The sequence below is a fragment of the Uranotaenia lowii genome, chromosome 3, assembly GCF_029784155.1.
Source record: "Uranotaenia lowii strain MFRU-FL chromosome 3, ASM2978415v1, whole genome shotgun sequence".
Taxonomy (NCBI): domain Eukaryota; kingdom Metazoa; phylum Arthropoda; class Insecta; order Diptera; family Culicidae; genus Uranotaenia; species Uranotaenia lowii.
This window is the reverse complement of record NC_073693.1, coordinates 322,170,254-322,190,195: the sequence shown is the minus strand read 5'-3', so window position 1 is coordinate 322,190,195 and position 19,942 is coordinate 322,170,254. Positions and strand designations below refer to the sequence as shown.

General features: G+C 34.3%; 1 protein-coding gene across 1 annotated transcript in view; it reads left to right on the top strand.

The window, feature by feature from the left end:
- The window catches only part of LOC129753794 (uncharacterized), a 46,072-nt gene that overhangs the window by 19,119 nt on the left and 7,011 nt on the right, over nucleotides 1-19,942 (top strand). The window lies entirely within an intron of this gene.

Below are 19,942 nucleotides of genomic sequence, written 5' to 3'. Positions count from 1 at the left end.
AAAAACATCATTTTCACGAATTTTTTTTAGAGCTATCGTTCAAACAAATGTAATCAAATTTTTTGCATTATACAAAGCATTGTTAAAAAACATTTAGTAATTTTTTCGTAGAAAAATATTGAAAAATGAGCCGGTGACGGAGCACTTTCGAGGATGCCTTTTAGAAAACAGGATTTGCGGTGGACACTGTATCTTAGCACAGAATCATCTGAAGTCAAAAAATCAGAGCAAAATATTTTTAATAGATGTTTTTCTGGACCCCAACGTTTTTTTTAACTTAAAAAAAAATTTATTTAATTTTTGTGGCTGTTTGAAGTAAAAACTACGATTTTTCACGAAAAAATCCGCCATTTTTTATCTGTAAAATCTCCCCAAAGTAAAAAAAAAGAAAAAAGAAAATCGTTGGGGTTTGGTATTTTATATGTAGAAAATATGTTCCAAATTTGAAAAGAATCGGTGAAGTAGTTTTCAAATGACGATGTCCACTGATTTTAAAAATGTGCTTTCGAGAAAAACGCGTTTGAAGTTTCTGCTCTGTCTCTCTTGCAGTATTAGATAAGAGGAGATAAAGGCCTATAATTTCAACAGTTTTGCTTCGATTGACTTGAAAATTTGACAGAACATTCTTGAAATGTTTAACAATAAGAAAATACAAAAATTTAAAAAAAAAAACGATTTTTTGAAAGTGTTAGACCCTACTCCCCCCTTAAGGTTTAGCATCTAGTTTTTACTAAACTGTGTCGCAATCACTCAAGTACCGTAATCCGGGGTAAGATTGATCACTTTTTTCAATATTTTTCGATTATTTTTTCTGTTAAGGGGAATGTGGCATGTTTAATATTTTTAAAACCAGTACTGGGCTCCTATGAACGTAAAACATGGATGCAGAAATTTATTAGACTTCTTTAAATTTGATTTAAAAATCGATTTAGTCTCTGTTCAGAATTTGATGCTTTGGGGTGACATTGATCAGTCTCTATTTTGACGGTTTTATCGATTTTTCGTGATCATAAAGGATACAAATCACCATCATAATAAGATTTTAAATGCTTGTTCATCAATTTTACCTAGTTTTAAACGTTTTCTTTAAAAAAAAAACTTTATAATCGAAAAAAGAACTACGGTGCTGCATACATTTAGGGGCAAAAGTTATAACAATTGCTAAATAATTTAAACTCTTAAATATAAATGAAATTTTAACTTCACACGTTCTTCTTGGTCCACCTACTTTTACCATTTCAATTTTTTCTTCAAAGTTAACCATTTAATAGGGTTCCTATCCATTTTTCCAATGTGGGCTAACTCTTGTAAAACGACCTTTGTTTTTAAATATAAAAAATATATCATTAAATGACTATAAAAATAGCACTATAACTACATATATACAAAGGAAAAAAGTTGTTCTTTAAAATTCAACAACCAGTTTGCTTCTAAATGCTTTTTGATATCGTCAGGAGAGCTGTTTGTTTGCGAGCTTTGGAAAAGATAGATATTTTAAGATTTTGAAATAACATTTTTACTAACAGAAAACAAATTTCAAATACAAATCAAATTTTGCCTTTGTAATACTCAATTAATAGGCTTTCAAACGTAGAAAACAGTTTTCAAAAATTCAAACTATAGACTTAGTTATTGATGATTATTTGGCACAATTTCATGTTGATCAAAGCTACCCCGGTGATCAATGTTACCCCGTTTTACGGTACTTATTAACCTCATCCGCATTAGATTTCATTATCCTAATCAGCACTAGGAGTGTCAATTTGACACCACAAGCTCAAATCGTTATAATTTTTGGCGTGTTAAACCGATTTAAACAAAACTTACATCAAAAGAAACCTTGTAATGTCAGTAAAATATGTTTTGAACATTATATACAGCTAAAGTTACAAGTTTTCTCGTTATTCAGCATGAAAGAAAAAAAATCCTAAAAAACATGCCTCACGAAAACTGCTGTAGTTCATATGTTACACGTCCAAAAAAATATTTGCCTTATTTATGCATATGAAAGCTGAAGTTAATGCCTACATTATGAAGACAAGAAATATTTTTTTAAGTTTTTTTATGGAATGGTCAGAAAAAGTTCAAAAAAGCGGTCTAAAAAACCTACTTTTCATTCGATTGCTATTAAATACCGTTTGAACGATGATAGAGTTTTAGAAAAAATATGACAACTAACTTTATTAAAATTCCAACATTTTGTTGTCTTTAGATTTTTGATGCAACAAAAATTGAAATTACTGGAATTTTTCAAAGTTCACTATTTTGCGCAATTTTTTTACAAATTGAAATTTCATCTGTTTTTGTGGTCCACCGTCAGGTTGTATCCGGATTTTCAGTGCTTTCACTTTGTTTGGACCAATCAAAAGTATATTCATTGGAAAGCAAATTTAATCTACATTCTAGTGAGGTGCAACAAATCACGCTGTGAGATTTCACAAAAATATGAAAATTCTAAACGTAAAACCATTCCTGAATTTCTAGAACTACAAGCCACGCATCCAGCAAAACGTGTTTGTTTGCTCTCCGAGTAGATACGGTGGGTGGTGATTTGGTCAGAGAGTGAAGCCGACAGACGAAATAACGATGCGTGTCGTGCATTTCTTCGTCTGTCGGCTTCGCTCTCTGACCAAATCACCACCCATTGTATCTACTCGGAGAGCAAACAAACACGTTTTGCTGGATGCGTGGCTTGTAGTTCTAGAAATTCAGGAATGGTTTTACGTTTAGAATTTTCATATTTTTGTGAAATCTCACAGCGTGATTTGTTGCACCTCACTAGAATGTAGATTAAATTTGCTTTCCAATGAATATACTTTTTATTGGTCCAAACAAAGTGAAAGCACTGAAAATACGGGTACAACCTGACGGTGGACCACAAAAAGAGATGAAATTTCAATTTGTAAAAAAATTGCGCAAAGTAGTGAACTTTGAAAAATTCCAGTAATTTCAATTTTTGTTGCCTCCAAAATCTACAGACAGCAAAATGTTAGAATTTTAATAAAGTTAGTTGTCATATTTTTTCTAAAACTCTACCATCGCTCACACAGTATTTACTAGCAATCGAATGAAAAGTAGGTTTTTTAGACCACTTTTTTGAACTTTTTGTGACCATTTCATTAAAAAAAATTTAAAAAATATTTCTTGTCTTCATAATGTAGGCATTAACTTCAGCTTTCATATGCATAAGGCAAATATTTTTTTGGACGTGTTACATTTGAACTACAGCAGTTTTCGTGAGGCATGTTTTTTAGGATTTTTTTTCTTTCATGCTGAATAACGAGAAAACTTGTAACTTTAGCTGTATATAATGTTCAAAACATATTTTACTGACATTACAAGGTTTCTATTGATGTAAGTTTTATATGAAGTTCATAATAATTCAAACGACTTAAATAGATTTTACTTTTGTGGTGTCAAAATGACACCATAAGTCGGAAAAGGGAGTTTTTTTGTCCAGGCTTCCAGGGTTCGTCCATAAATAAAGTAAAGATGCAATATTGAAGAACTTGTAAACCGGCCAAAAATACTCAGCCAGAGGACAAAATATTGTTCAAAAAAAGAAAGTCCTGCCGGAAGGGACACTGACCCGTCTTCGGCTTCATGGACAGGTTCGCGATTCAGCTTCAAAGATTAAAACGATCATCTACCCGCGTCCCAAAAGCTGAATACAATGCTTCAGCATCACAAAATAATAAATTCAGAGAAATAGCTTTTAAAACTTATATTATCTAAAAATTTTCCCCGATTTTCCCCAAATTTCCCACCCGCTCTTATAACTACCTTACCTTAAATCTGTGTGAGTGTCAGTGTGGTGTATGCTAGTGTATCCCTCGGCGAACAGCTTGAAGTCCTGCATCCGGATGCTTTCCACAGCGTTTGTACCAGCCTCGACTGGTTTTGGTCCATCTGCGTTGGCCATCGTATGGTTGAGACACAGGCAGTCCCTAGCTCAAGCCCCAAGGGGGCGAGCGGGGATCGCTCACTGTGTCTCCTTTCTTGCAATCACCACTTCAGAGTTTGCGATGGCCGAAACTCCATTTATAAGCCGCACTGCACCAACCACCTTCTTTCCATCACAATTATGGTCAAACATAATAGGCCGATTTCTCTGACTCCTAGCAGCTTATTTGAATTAGCCCGTCATTACGCCGAATGTCGAGGTGAGCAAATACTCCATATCGGCTGTGGGTTGATTTGAAGCAGTGAGTTAGCAATTGTACATGTTTTTAACTTTCACTACCAACCTGATACAATTCGAACCGCTTGCTTATCAGCCCGTCGTGCACTTTATTCTCTATGTGACTTTCAACAAACTTTTAGATATAGATTTAGATATAGATTCAGATGAAAGTGAGACAGCTTTGGTTCGGGTAGCTAATGGTCTCCTTAATGTTGAACCTTCAACTGGTGATGCTCAGCATGATTTTCATTGGTTTTGTTAAGTTAGTCATCTTCAACGTTGGATGCTGCATTAGTGAGATTAGATCAGCTATCGTGAGTGCCTAGATCAGGGATGGATTTGTCGGTGTCATAGGTGCTTGTTTATCCCTTCTGTAGAACAGATTGTATCGTGCTTCAGTGATGGAAGTAGGGTGGTTGGTTTGCATGGGTCTGGATTACTGAGCTTGGACCGCAAGCTCCTGTCCAATTGACTCTTGACTACAATTGGCGCCGTTGTTCATGTTCTGTTGTATCTGTTGTTTAGTATTCTGTTGTACAATAAACTCAGCTTATCTTACTTTAGCATTTTATCCAGTTTTGGGGGATAATACCATTTCCAAGGGTGCGTGACAAAACCATGTCGCATGCTGCCGTTCGAGCAGGTGACAAACTTTTGAATTCATTTAGGGTCCCCGAAAAAAAATTTGTATTTTGAAGCTTCTGAAAAAAGTTACAAGCCTTCAAACTTGCAATGGTGTCAAAATGACACCCTAATGCGGATGAGGGTTAACGTATTTAATGGTCCTTTTGCATTTAAATAATTTTGCAGTACAAAATTCAATCCAATCCACAGAAGTGATAGTTGTTCTTAAGTAAAAATTTTGCTTTTTTACATGTGAAACTGCAATCTATGTTATTTGTAACTTACGTTCTTTCAACACTGAAGCCACTCAAAATTCCGAACAACTCGAAAAAAACAAATTCCACATCCGATTTCGTTTCTTCAAAACAACCAATAATGTTAGTTACTGAGAAAGGTAAGTACACGCAGCTGCATTTCGGTGCAAGCTTCAGGATACACAACACACAAACCCTTGCCCCAGGTTATGTGCTTTAGCATCATTCATAACGGAAATTCATGTTTGTCTGTTGTCTTTGCAGATGGATCTAATAAATGGCAGCGAGCGAGTGCAGAGAAAAGTACATTTGATGATGAAAAATGTTACATGTAGCTCGTGTCGTTCCCAAAGAACGTTTCGTGTTGGCAATTTTCATTCGCCGATTCAGGTGGCTCAGAATTGTCTAATTTGATTGAAAATGTTCTAAACTTTTGTTAACAATAGTATTGTGTTGTTATTATTTGAAACTAAAACTTTTCTTAAAATTCAATATTATTTTGCGGATTTCCTATGATTGCTCTTAGATGATTCAACTGTTTTCTGTTTTGATTTTCTGGGTTTGAAAACTGATCAGTGCAAAATTTAATTTTTAAAGGACACTCAATCCCTAATCATGAGTTTGATTTCAAGGTGTATCAAAATTTCAAATCTGTTTTATAGCAACTGAATAGTATAAATCACCTATCCAATGTGTGTTTGTAATGAAAGCTTGCTTTACATATTTTTCAAAAATGATTAGATTTATGCAACTACCAATTCGAAAACAAAATGTGTGACAAAGTAAACAAACATAGATCTCTCAAAAATATCTGTACTATTTATAGAGTCCTTGAGAAATCCTTGTCGATCTAAATAACTGCATCGCCTTTTTGGGATCTAGAGTTTGCAATAGAAGCTCCAAACGACTAATCGTATTTCCAGCATGTCATCGCATTTTTCATCCGATTAGAGCGAGCTGTTCTGCTGCAGTGACAGCTCACTGCCGTGATTTACGTGAAACGTGTTATTTTTTTGTTTCTATTTCGCTATTTCTCACGCCATTTTTCGGGAATACTACAAATCTGGACACGTTGGACCATCACCGATGGTGATGGTGGTGGCAAAATGATCTATAGTGGCGAACTGACCGACTGACCAACCAACTGACCACTAACGGTATGTTGCTTGCAGCAGCCTTTGCTCGCTGAAGGGAAGTACCAAAAAGTCACTATACATTTATTACTGCCCAGGAGGGAGCCAAAAGCCACATGATTTGGCGCTGCGGTGGAAATTTTCGATGATCAACCACCTGAAAAGTTTTATTTTAGCAGGGAAAAGTAACTTGATTTTCTTAAAATCTAAAATTCTTTGATAGGGATTGATTTTGTGTAAGAGAACATCTCTTGTTAAATTTTCGTTATAATTTAAAAACTATTTTATGAGTTTTAAAAAATGTTAAGTAAAGTGATTCCAATTATTTTGGTGTTCCAATAAAGATTAACAACTTAATTTTCGAAACCGAACTAAATATTAAGTTTTAAGTTGAGGTAAAATCTATCAGATAGCGTGAAATCTGTAACTTGTGATGATCAGTGATCTAACCATAGAAAACAACGTCAAACAGAAAACCATGAAATTGGCAGTACAAGTGAGAGGTTTGATACCTGAAATCAGATTTTGTACAGTCACCTTATCCAATTTTTTCGGCGCAGAACGCCAATTTGCTTTATCGTCCAATATTTTTCGATTGGAAGAAGTTCTGATCTGTTGGGAGAGTTCTTATCCTTGGGCACAACCTGAATGTTGTTAGCGGCATACCACTCCATGGCCTTTTTTTATAACGGCAAGATCCAAATCCAACAAAAACAGCAGAGACAAGTCATGTTCTTCAGGAAAGGCAGCGAACGCTTTTTAAGACACTCTTTTATGTAAGTTTCCTGGATGACGGCCCCGGCTGCAACGAAAATGTCACTTTACAAGCCTCAGGTACAGATAGCTTCCCAAATGAGATATTTCTTGGCAAACTTTGATAGTTTAATATGCTTGAAATCTGCCACCTTTCCCTTTCCGGTTGCTTTATAAAACTCTTGTCCCGAAGCTGTCTAAGTCTGCCTTGACGTGGGTTTCGTCGTCCATTACCACGCAATCAAACTTTGTCAACTATGTCGTATACAGCTTCCGATATCTTCTTTTTGGCGTAAGGTTTTGCTTTTCATTGCGATTAGCAGTCACTACCTTCTTATAAGTCGATAGCTCGGATCGTTTTTAAGCTTCATGCACTGTTGTTGACGACATGGCCGTAGGAACGGGGGGGGTTTTGGGGGTTAAACCCCCCCCCATGAGGGTCCAAAAAAGCAAGCGAGGTATTCTACTCTACACTCAAAATTTTAAATCCATATTCAAATTATGATAATAGAGCAAGTCTATTCAAGAAAAACAATCTAAACTAAAAATTAATTCCAAAACCTCAAAAACCCATCCCAAGTTCAAAATTTTGCTACAGTTTTTCAAAATTTTCTCACTTGTTCATAGACTAAGGTTGTCAGATTTTTTTCACCACGTATCCGGGCCGAACAAATCCGGGCTGTTGTATGTAAAAACCAGGCAAAATCCGGGTATTTGATTTCAAAATTTTCTACCAAAATCCAGGCAATATTGGGCAATACAGATCAAAACTGAGGAATTGATCATCAAAAATCATGAAAAAAAACTTGAAAAAACTTTTCCTGATTTTTTTAAAACTTGCTTCAAAACTTTTGGACGCATGAATAAAAAATATTTTTTAACTCAATTTGTTTTTTAAAGTTTGATTTAAAATTAAAATGAGAACAAACCCGGCTTTTCCAATGAAATCCGGGCAACCGAGTCAGACCGGATTTTTTCCCAAATTTTATATTAAATATCCGGGCATATTTATATTATTTGTCGGACAATCTTGCAACCTTATAATAGAAATTCAGGTCTGAATATTAAATTTTAAATTAAACTCATTTTGGAGATTCTGATTCTATATTCCCATAAACAAAATTGTATTTCTAAATATTTTCGTATTTCTGATTCTGTATTAAACTCAGGATTCTTCATTTTCAGTTCGAATAATCATAAGAAATTAGAAATGAAAAACTGCTTTGAAATCCTGATTCGGTTTTGCATTTCATATCAAATTTGAATCATGTTTTTCAAAAATCATTTGTATTTTCAATATTTTGATAATAATTTTCCGAATATAAAAAAAAAGAAGAATTTTGTTTTACATTTTAAATCGAAGTTCTCAAACTTTATTCTAAAACAACATTTAAACTTTAAAAGTTTCTAAGTGGCGATCCAAAATTTAAAACTCAGATTCAGATTCATCATTTTAATTCTGATTCACAATACAGATTATAAATAAATAATTGAAAAAATGAATTAAGATTAAACCAGCGATACAGAATTTAAATAAAAGATTCATGAATGATGACTCTGAAACTTAGCTCATAAAATTCTGTTCTGAAATTCAGATTTGGAAATCGTATTTTTTGTACATTTCAGAAATGGTATAGAAATTTGGAAACAGTTCAATTTTTTAATTCAGGTTCAGTATTAAGATTTGAAATTCAGGAATGAGTGAACGAGTTTTTCAATCAACATAAAATTGTAAAGGAACTCAAGAGAACATAAACATAAAAATTTGCTTGTCAATTTCCAGATTTATTTTTTTTTTAATCAGAAGAAGTTTGTACACAAAATTCAGCTGAAAATTGCAGATATGAAGTAGAATTTTCTATGTTTTGTTTTATGCAAAATATTCCAAATTATATTTAAAAAAAATTACAAACAGAATTTTTATTATGGAATTGATTCTTTATAAAAAAATATTTCCCGTTAAAAAAAAACAAGTATCTGATCTTCACTAAAAAAATTTGCACAAAATTATATATTTTCTCGGTGTATTGACTAACATTATTGATATTGAAGTTTTTTAAAGCTGAATTTCAAACTGAAATCATAACTTTAGTTCAAGTTTACTTCGAGTAAATTTGATCCGAAAATTTGTTATCACTTACTGTTTTTTTTTTTTGAAATTTTTTATTTATTTTCTTCAAAGGTTAAATTCTTGGAATTTGCAAAAGAGTTTGGGCTTGTATTCTTAAATTTGTACTTTCGATGAAAGCAAATTCCATATTTTGTTTCCAAAGGTTTCATAAAAAAAATTAGCTCACCCTTTAGGCTAAGGACCATTTGTCTAAAGTTTCGTTGTAATACAAAAACTATTAATAAAAACTTAAAAATTAATAATCATATATAAATAGTAACAAATATAATTTTTTTTTTTTCATACGTTGTTGGGCAAAACATCATAGGTTAAAATCAGTCACCAAAACCCCCCCCATGAGTCGGTTCTTCCTACGGCCCTGGTTGACGATATTCCCAAGTTAAAGGGTGATAGGGTCAAAATTTGGTCAATATCAACATGACGCATTACTTTCAATTTTGCACATAAAAATTCTGAAACCATTTTGAAGGTGTGTGTGTGTGTGTGTGTGTGTGTGTGTGTGTGTGTGTGTGTGTGTGTGTGTGTGTGTGTGTGTGTGTGTGTGTGTGTGTGTGTGTGTGTGTGTGTGTGTGCGTGTGTGTGTGTGTGTGTGTGTGTGTGTGTGTGTGTGTGTGTGTGTGTGTGTGTGTGTGTGTGTGTGTGTGTGTGTGTGTGTGTGTGTGTGTGTGTGTGTGTGTGTGTGTGTGTGTGTGTGTGTGTGTGTGTGTGTGTGTGTGTGTGTGTGTGTGTGTGTGTGTGTGTGTGTGTGTGTGTGTGTGTGTGTGTGTGTGTGTGTGTGTGTGTGTGTGTGTGTGTGTGTGTGTGTGTGTGTGTGTGTGTGTGTGTGTGTGTGTGTGTGTGTGTGTGTGTGTGTGTGTGTGTGTGTGTGTGTGTGTGTGTGTGTGTGTGTGTGTGTGTGTGTGTGTGTGTGTGTGTGTGTGTGTGTGTGTGTGTGTGTGTGTGTGTGTGTGTGTGTGTGTGTGTGTGTGTGTGTGTGTGTGTGTGTGTGTGTGTGTGTGTGTGTGTGTGTGTGTGTGTGTGTGTGTGTGTGTGTGTGTGTGTGTGTGTGTGTGTGTGTGTGTGTGTGTGTGTGTGTGTGTGTGTGTGTGTGTGTGTGTGTGTGTGTGTGTGTGTGTGTGTGTGTGTGTGTGTGTGTGTGTGTGTGTGTGTGTGTGTGTGTGTGTGTGTGTGTGTGTGTGTGTGTGTGTGTGTGTGTGTGTGTGTGTGTGTGTGTGTGTGTGTGTGTGTGTGTGTGTGTGTGTGTGTGTGTGTGTGTGTGTGTGTGTGTGTGTGTGTGTGTGTGTGTGTGTGTGTGTGTGTGTGTGTGTGTGTGTGTGTGTGTGACTGTAGACGACGATGCTGGCGAAGTTAGACTGCGTGGTAATGGACGACGAAACCGACGTCAAGGCCGACTACAAGCAGCTCACGGGACAGGAGTTTTATACGGCTAAAGGAAGGGGAAAGGTAGCAGATATATTCAAGAACATGAAACTGCCAAAGTTCGCGAAGAAATATCTGGTTTGGCAAGTCATCTGTACCTGTGGCTTGAAGAGCAGCATTTTCATAGCATCAGGGACTGTCAACCAAGAAATTTACGTGAAAGAGTGTTTGAATAAACGTCTGCTGCCTTTCCTGAAGAAACACGGTTGTTCCGTACTGTTTTGGCCGAATTTGGCATCATGCCATCACGATAAAAAGGCCATGGAGTGGTACGCCATCAACAACGTGCAGGTGGTTCCCAAGGACAAGAACCCTCCCAACACTTTTCTGGACTTTTCTGGATTTTTCTCGATCCAGTCCAATCTATCTCAAAAACCACTTGACAGATTGTCACAATTTTGTACACGTACACATTACATTACTAGGCTGCTTCGCTGAAAATTTCATCAGTTTCCATCCATGCATTCAAAAGTTATTCACTAAAAAAAGTGATGCATTTTTTTCGAATATACTCCTTTCAAACATTCAACGAGACGCCTTGGAAATCTCTTGCATCTACGCGTTCATAAAAATGCTGAAAGGGTCGCCCAATTCCAGAGAACGATCTGATCCTAACACAAACCGACGACGAACAAATTTGAAGCACTCCTGGACGACGGCTAACAAGGAACTTTTTCTTATAGTACTCTAAAAGTTATCGGCTGATCAATCCTTAAATTTTTATTGTTCGATTTTCATGGATCTTGATTGAAAGCTATGAAAATGCTACTTTTCAAGTCACAGGAACAGATGGCTTGCCAAACCAGATATTTCTTCGCGAAATTTGACAGTTTCATGTGCTTGAAAATATCTGCTACCTTTCCCCTTACTTTTGCCGTACAAAACTCTTGTCCCGGAAGCTGCTTGTAGTCGGCTTTGACGTAGGTTTCGTCGTCCATTACCACGCAGTCAAACTTCGTCAGCACCGTCGTGTACAGCCTCCGGGATCGCGCTTTGGCCGTCGTATTTTGTTTATCATCGCGATTTGGAGTCACAACCTTCTTGTAAGTCGATAGTCCGGCTCGTTTTTTGGCTCGATGCACGGTTGTAGACGATACACCCAGCTTATTTGCGGCATCTCGGAGAGAGAGGTTAGCGTTGCGCTTGAAACTACCGGCAACTCTCTTTGTCGTCTCAGCGGCTTCCGGCTTTCGATTTCTCCCCGATCCAGACTTCCTGGCTGTCGACAAACGTTCCCCAAAAACTTTAATTACATTTGCAACGATTGATTTGACAACTTTTAGCGATTTTGCCAGCTTTGCGAGCGAGTAGCTCGGATTTTCGCGATGCGCGAACAAAATTTTGATACGCTGCTCTTCTTCCTTGGACGGCATTTTGACAACTAAAGAGTGAATTCCAAAATCAAAATAGGAACAACATTCTACACACACACACACACACACACACCTTCAAAATGAGGGGTTTTCAGGTTTTTTAAATGCAAAATTGAAAGAAATACGTCAAGTTGATATTGACCAAATTTTGACCGTATCACCCTTTAGAGGACCCAATAGTGACCTAAAATTTGAATAAAAGTGACGATTATCAATTCCACAAAGTGAGAGGGATGTGAGAGGTATTTCCAAGCAAAATCCTTAAATATAAATGGAAGAAGTGATAAAAAAGTCAATTTTTCTGAATGGTTCGTCTAGCTGACTTATAAATAGGCATGACTTCATTTCTTCAAGGTAGACATCTGCCTTCCGGTAAAATAAACAAAATGCGGTGGTCAAATCGTACGCAAAATATTCGGACTGCAGTATTCGGCCAGCAAAACGAACTCTTTAGCAGTCACCTGGCAGATTTTCAACCAGAAACTTTTCGTTGACAAGTCTCGCCTGTATTTTCCAGAGATAAACAAGGAGAAAAAATTGAAAAATGTAATGTCTATCGCTTGAGGAGGCTAACAATCTATGGAAACTGCAAATAACTCAGTCTTTCATAACGATCGACACGACGAATGGCTTAAAGTACAAAAATGACTGCCTCCAAATGCAACTGTTGTCCCTGCAAAGCACTTCAATAGCTCCCACAAAGTTTATACTCAGTTTAAGTTGGATTTGGAATCGTGCCATTACGCAAAAATGGTGGTAGAGTGATAAAAAGTCAAAAATTTTGTTGTTTTTGTAATAACTTTAATCAAATTCAAAATTTTGAGCTAATTTTAAGGTCAAGCTTTATGAAACAACAAACGTAATCAAAAAGAGCCTTGATTTGAAAAATGTGTGCGTGTTGCCCAGAAATTAATGTTGTAACATTTCTTTATTGGACGCTATCTTAAAAACCGCTTGAAAGAACATTATACAATTTATATAAGTTAACATTACATTACCAGGTACCTTCGCTGTAAATTTCATCAACTGACATTCATGCATTCTGTTGTGATATCAAAAAACATGTAATACTATTTTGAATCGGAAACTAATAACATAATAATCTTTATTCTCGTCAAGTCTTATAGTCAGGTAAGGTTACAGTAGTGATTGATAAGTCGGATTATCCGAACAACACCTGGCAACTATTCCAGTGAACACTACGAATTCACTCTCCGTCGATTATTAGAACGATAGCGATTTGACGTTCTCTCTTACTTGCAACTCTCTGATATTGTTTACATTTGCCACGCGACTCGTCAGTCTACAATAATCGCCGCGGAGTAAACATCACTAGTCGTCGCGAGTGAGTTTAAACACATTAAAAGTTCACAAAAAAAGTGTTGCATTTTCTTCAAATACACTCCTTAACAGCCAGCCGTTAAGGAAAAATGCGGCAATACAAGTTGTGAGTTTCGAAATAGTATACATTAGAAATTTTTTTTAATTTTTTTTAAATATTGTAAAACTTATAGCAATTCTATCTTTTATAAATACAGTTTTATGAAAATGGCTGAAGTTTAGTAGGCTGAAACGTAAAAAACAGCAGTTTTGATATCATCCTATATAAATAATTGATAAATATCAATAAAATAATGTAAATTCTTGCTTTAAAGTGATTTAAATAGTGGTTTCACATTTACCAAATGAAAAACGTTATCAAGAACTGATGACAAACTTTTAATTAAAGTTAAATTCCTCAGACTTTTAGATAATAGAAGTTATTTTCAATATCGCAGCTTTTCAGAACATGTAAAGTTTATATTTAAGAAACCTCGTGAACCTATTAATTTTTCGTTATTCTTGTCCATTTCAGAAAAGTACTCCCATCCATGTTCGTTCCTGGGGGTTGTTTCGCTCAACAACATTCTCAACGCGAGTCCTATCAGCGAACGACACGACCCGACCCGAAAACAACGGCACCCGATAGCCTGCGGCCTGCAATGGCTGCAAGAAAAATCAAATTTGCATACGCCTGTCAACATTGATGTTTTCGCCATATTTTACACTTGCCGTTTCGGAAACCTTGAATGCGAATGATGTTGCAGTTTAGAGATTTGAAGGAGGGAAAAACCCACCATCGTTCATGGCATCAGAGCTGGGTTTTGGAAGCTTTTAAGATTAATGTCTCTTTTTTATCGAGTTTTGGATTTAGGACGATGTCAAGTAAATTTAATCGAAAAATGCACAGCTTTTGTAATCGTGTCATCGAACCTATCAGTTACACACTGCCTATGTGATTGAGACTGTTGTCATAAAAAAATTGAGAAATTGATTGACACTAGCAATTAGTACATCCATGCGTTAAGCTGTACAGAGCGAATAAATTAACATAATGAAATAGAATTTTCTGCATACCTGAAAACGAAATGACAGTCAAGTCCTATGCAAAAAATCTCCGATTATAATCAAACTCTCACGACAACCTTAGAATCGAACTAGAGATACAAGCATAGATTAAGAGAAGGAAAATTCCATGTAAGGGGATAGTCCCAAATCCAACAGAAGCTGAGGTAAAAGGATATTTCCTTTTTGGCATCGAATGTAGACGTCGATTCATGCCATCATCTTGTCAATAATTGGCAATTGCCTGCTCAAAATATGTCTACCTCAGCCAAATTTAATTTGATCAATTTGCCGGCAAATTTGTTCATGTGGAGTAAAATCTATCCTGCCGTTTAAGGTAATTTTATAAATTCAATTTGAGCAAAAGAGATGTAAAATCATTTATCATGGGCATACGGGATGGGTATGGATGTTCACATACAACTGGAGTGCAGTGGTTTATTATGGCAGCTGACTTCGAAAGGGTAAAAAGTATGAAAACTTGTGATACTTAAAAAAAACGAGTATATTTTCACTATGTGTTTTGCTTGTTAAAATAAGAATGATTCACAATCATCAAAATTTCCTTCTACATTTTTTTTAAATTATTCAACGAATAAAAAAGCTTAAGTTTACTTTTTTGGATGATGCAATGCATTATTTAGTTTTTAAAATTTATCGTGTGAAAATGAAAAGTAAAGGATTTTTTATGTGTTTATTTTTATTCCAAAAGTTTCTAAGAAGTTTTTGAGCAATTTTCCTTTAGTACGAAGGAGTATGAGGAACATTTGAGCTATAATTCTTTATCAAACTACTTAATTTCTTCATGAACATGACGTGAAATTTCAAGTCGTAGATGGCAGATTTTCCAGGTAAATTTAGGCCATATTCATCATTTCTAGGTAGTTTACCGACACAGTTTTGGTGGATTTCATGCTGAAGAAAATTTTTCTGGATTTGCAAAAAAAAGCAGCTTAAGAATTTACCACCGCCAAAATTTCTGTTCATCTCAACTTCCGATTCAATTGAAAATCATACCAATATTACTGCTAGCCATCCGGTCCATAAAGCTCCATAGGGAAGTACCACATAATTCTGATTATTGATCCAAAAAAATCACTTTTTGTGACCTTACTGCAATTCAAATTTTTGCTTTAGTAATCTCAAAATTTACAAAACGTTCAAGCGGTGCCAATAAATAAAGGCCAAAATCATTTAGCGCACCTTAATTAATCCCGGATCGTCAAAAATGGGTCGAATTTCCGTTTAACAGCAAAACAGTGTTGCCATCTACGACTTAAAACTTTAAAAAAGTGTGGCTGATGAAACACGTATTTTTGAATGAGAAGCCTGTATTTTATTCAAATTCAGCCATAATCTATGTCTCATAATGTTTCGCCATGTTCAGAAAAATAAGCAATTTGATGGAGTATTATAGCTAAAATATGTCAAATTCCTTTGTGCTAGAGGAAAACCTCCTAAAACCCCTTCAATACATTTGGAACCAGAAAATGCCTAAAAATGAATGTTATTCAAATAGGTCGTAGAATTGTTATTCTTATTATTCACTTAGTTTTAAGAAAAACTCTTTATTTTTGTAAAAAAAAATGGTACTATTCTTATGAATGTCAATCAAGCTAATCAAAAACATAACTGGTACCTCGGATACGAATGCCAACAAGTTGATAAAATGTCCCTAATAAAATAAATCAATCAATAAGGACTGTCCCAACCAGGGGCGGTTATTAAAAACTCCAAAAATTTCAGTTATCGTAAAGTAGCCATAACTTCTTCAATTTTCAACCGATTATGATAAATAACCCCTTGAAATCTTTGTTTTAAATTGACATTCAAGCGCAAAAGAAAATCAGGTTTTTTAAATGCTACCATCGAGTCTAAAACTTTCGTTGAAACAAAATTTTCTCTAAAAAAATGCGATTTTTATAATTTTTTTCTCATAAATTCACTAATATCAACAATACTGTTGGTCAAACGTAAAAACAGCGTTTAAATGATCGATAGATAACTTATTCACCTTCAATATGCAAAAGAGGGATTTCAAATTACTGTTATGCCGTCTGAGATATTTTAATCTAAGTACAAGAACTTTTTTATTTTTTTCGAAATTTCATATTTGGAGCATAACTCAAAAACGGTTCTACTGAGATTTTTTTGAATTTCATTTTCGGATTCAGCGCCCGATTTTACATTAATAATGTTAGTCAGTTAATCAAGTTCACGATTTTTTTAAAATTTTGTAATCTGGTGTTATCATTGATCGATTTCACTCCGAACTGCTAAGTTTTAAAATTACTCAATGCCAGAGAATAAGAAGGGAAAAAACTGACCAAAAAATCGAGAGTGAGACGCAAAAAGCTTCCAAAACCAGTTTGCCACGGTTTTAATTTTTCCCTTGTGAATTAAATATATTCCCTTATCATTCCACTATTTTTACGGCAACAAGGCATTCTGATTTCAGATCATGTACACAATAATATTGAAATTTTAATTTGAAATTTAGCTTAAGGTTTGATATTCTTAACTGAAAGCTTGGCTTTTTCAATTGCAAATGATTGAGACTTTTCACTAAAGAAGAGTATTAACATTAAGAATTAACCCTTCATTTCATAGTTTTCTTTATAATTAAAAATTATTTAAAAAATTGGTAATTATGTGCAGGTGAAAAAAGATTAATCACTTTTCTTTTTAATTTATTTATTGTAATACAATTAAAATTGAAAATTTTAAATGAAAACTTAAAATTCAAGAGCAAATCAAATAAAATTCGGTTCCAGAATTTAGAAACTGATTTTGATAATCGAATTCTACTTAATTTTTATTAGTGTTGATTTTATATATTGTGTTCAGTAAAATACCCCAATGGAGAATTCAATGCCCTTTAGTTATGTTTGTTAATTTGTTTATCGGGCTTACCGGTGAAAAGTAAAATACTTTCGATCAATTATAAAATACCAGAGAGCTCAGGAAAAAATGAAGATAACTTTGAATAAAATTACATTTATTACGAGAAATTTTTTAATGAGCTCTTAAAGTGACAATTCTAAAATACCAGAAATACCTACAAATAAAAAAATATCAACATTTTTTCGCAGTGGTTATTTTTGATTCGCTGGTTGTTTTATAAATGGATAACCACCCCCCCCCCCCCCCCCCCCGCGATCCCTCTCTTCTCCTTTCGCTCACTCAAATGATTGTTTTTTTTTTCACCAGATATTAACGTTCTTTTACATTAACTGATTTTTTAAAATTGAAAAATCACCCCCCCCAAGAGCCGACTCAGTACACTTATCATGGTATAGGAAGAATGGAACATGATAAATCTCACTTGCTCTAAGTCAAAATTATTTATTAGCTCACCAGAAGGTCACATGCCAAATTTCAGGAAGATCTGACCATAGGGAGGGGTTGCTTAAGTCTCAAACGTGAATAAAATTTTGAGGTATTTTGCCCGGAAGGAACGAAAAATACTGGTTTTTCATCAATAACTTTTTTCATCACTAGCTGATTGTTTTTTATGGTTGATTTTCTTAAAGCCTCAGTTGAGACAAATATTTCACCAGAAGACTATAACTCGATTGGATTTGAAACAGAAAAGTTATTGCGGTTCAAAGGCCGCCAATTTTGTCCAATACGCAATGAGTACTTTTTACGCATTGCGTTTTAAACGACAATTTTCGACCAAAATACAATCTTTGAACCGCAATAACTTTTCTGTTTCAAATCCAATCGAGTTATAGTCTTCGGGTGAAATATTTGTCTCAGCTTAGGCTTTAAGAAAATCAACCATAAAAAAACAATAAGCTAGTGATGAAAAAAGTTATTGATGAAAAACCAGTATTTTTCGTTCCTTCCGGGCAAAATACCTCAAAATTTTATTTACGTTTAAAACTTAAGCAACCCCTCCCTATGGTCAGATCTTTCTGAAATTTGGCATGTGACCTTCTGGTGAGCTAATAAATAATTTTGACTAAGAGCGAGTGAGATTTATCATGTTCCATTCTTCCTATACTATGATAAGTGTACTGCGGTTCGTTAAGTTATTAAAAACTCCAAAAATTTCAGTTATGGTAAAGTAGCCATAACTTCTTCAATTTTCAACCGATTATGATAAATAACCCCTTGAAATCTTTGTTTTAAATTGACATTCAAGCGCAAAAGAAAATCAGGTTTTTTAAATGCTACCATCGAGTCTAAAACTTTCGTTGAAACAAAACTTTCTCTAAAAAAATGCGTTTTTTAAAATTTTTTTTTTCTCATAAATTCACTAATATCAACAATACTGTTGGTCAAACGCAAAAACAGCGTTTAGATGATCGATAGATAACTTATTCACCTTCAATATGCAAAAGAGGGATTTCAAATAACTGTTATGCCGTCCAAGTTATTTTAATCTAAGTACAAGAACTTTATTAATTTTTTCGAAATTTCATATTTGGAGCATAACTCAAAAACGGTACTACTGAGATTTTTTTGAATTTCATTTTCGGATTCAGCGCCCGATTTTACATTAGAAATGACCTTCAGTTTACTGAGTTCAAAAATGTTGTAAACTAGTGTAATTGATGAAGTAACTAACCTGAACAACGAAAAATATGTTAAATCTTTTCATTATTCTTTATTCATTCAACGATGTAAGTCATAGGGAAAAATACTAAAAAGTAACAAATTCCCGAAAAAAAAAACAATACAGATTTCGTCTAGATAATCTTCGTATTTTACAAAATGGGGAAAGATACTTACTTCTATAATTTTTCTCATGGTAAATTACTCACAGTCTTTATGACAATTGATCATTAAGTTAATACCTGTTTTTTCAATTTTTTTTTTATATTTTTCGCTATTGCTAAAAAGTGCACAAATTTCTCCAATGAGCCTTGTATTTTCAAAATTTATACCGGAAAAAAGCGCTGATAAAATAAAACAAATTTGCATTCAGAGCTCCTAAATGAGTTGAAATCAGTTTTCAAATTCTGTGCACTTTGGAAAATGTGAATTTAGTTATAGTTTTGAATGCAGATTTTGGATTCTAGAGATGAATTTGAATCTCTATCTCCAACACCAATTCCTGAAACAGCTGATATAAATACTTTTTTGTTCCTTTTTGGCACTAAAAACTAATAGGAAACGCAAAAGTCATAAAACGTAATCTCTTTCTTCGATTTATTGTTGCTGAAATTTTTTTAATTTAAACTCTTACTATGAATATTTCATATTTGATTTCTATTTGGCAGTACTTGCATTTTTTTCCACAGTCATCCATAATATGAATGTTTGATGTGATACATTTCAAACAGAATTAAATAAAATCAGATCTTAAATTTAAATTTTTGTTTTTGAATTTCATAATATAGGTTATTAATTTTAAGTTTATAATTCATATTTGAATGGTGGATTAATTGAAGGTGAAATATTCTCGCGAAAGAGAATCTTTACTGTGATTCAGAACCTGGTTTTTCTCTTTTGCAATTGAAGTCAATAAATGTATGATGAAAGCAGAACAAATATTTCAAGTATTGCTGTGTTATAACCATTTTCACCCCCCTGTATGACTTTTCCAAATTTTTCATTTAATTAAAATTCAAAACAAAATCAAGAATTCAGAAGCTCTGAATTTGAAGCAAATACTAAAATTTGTTGCGATTTGCTCGTGTTAATTGAGGCATATGAGGGAAATTAGTGACAATTTA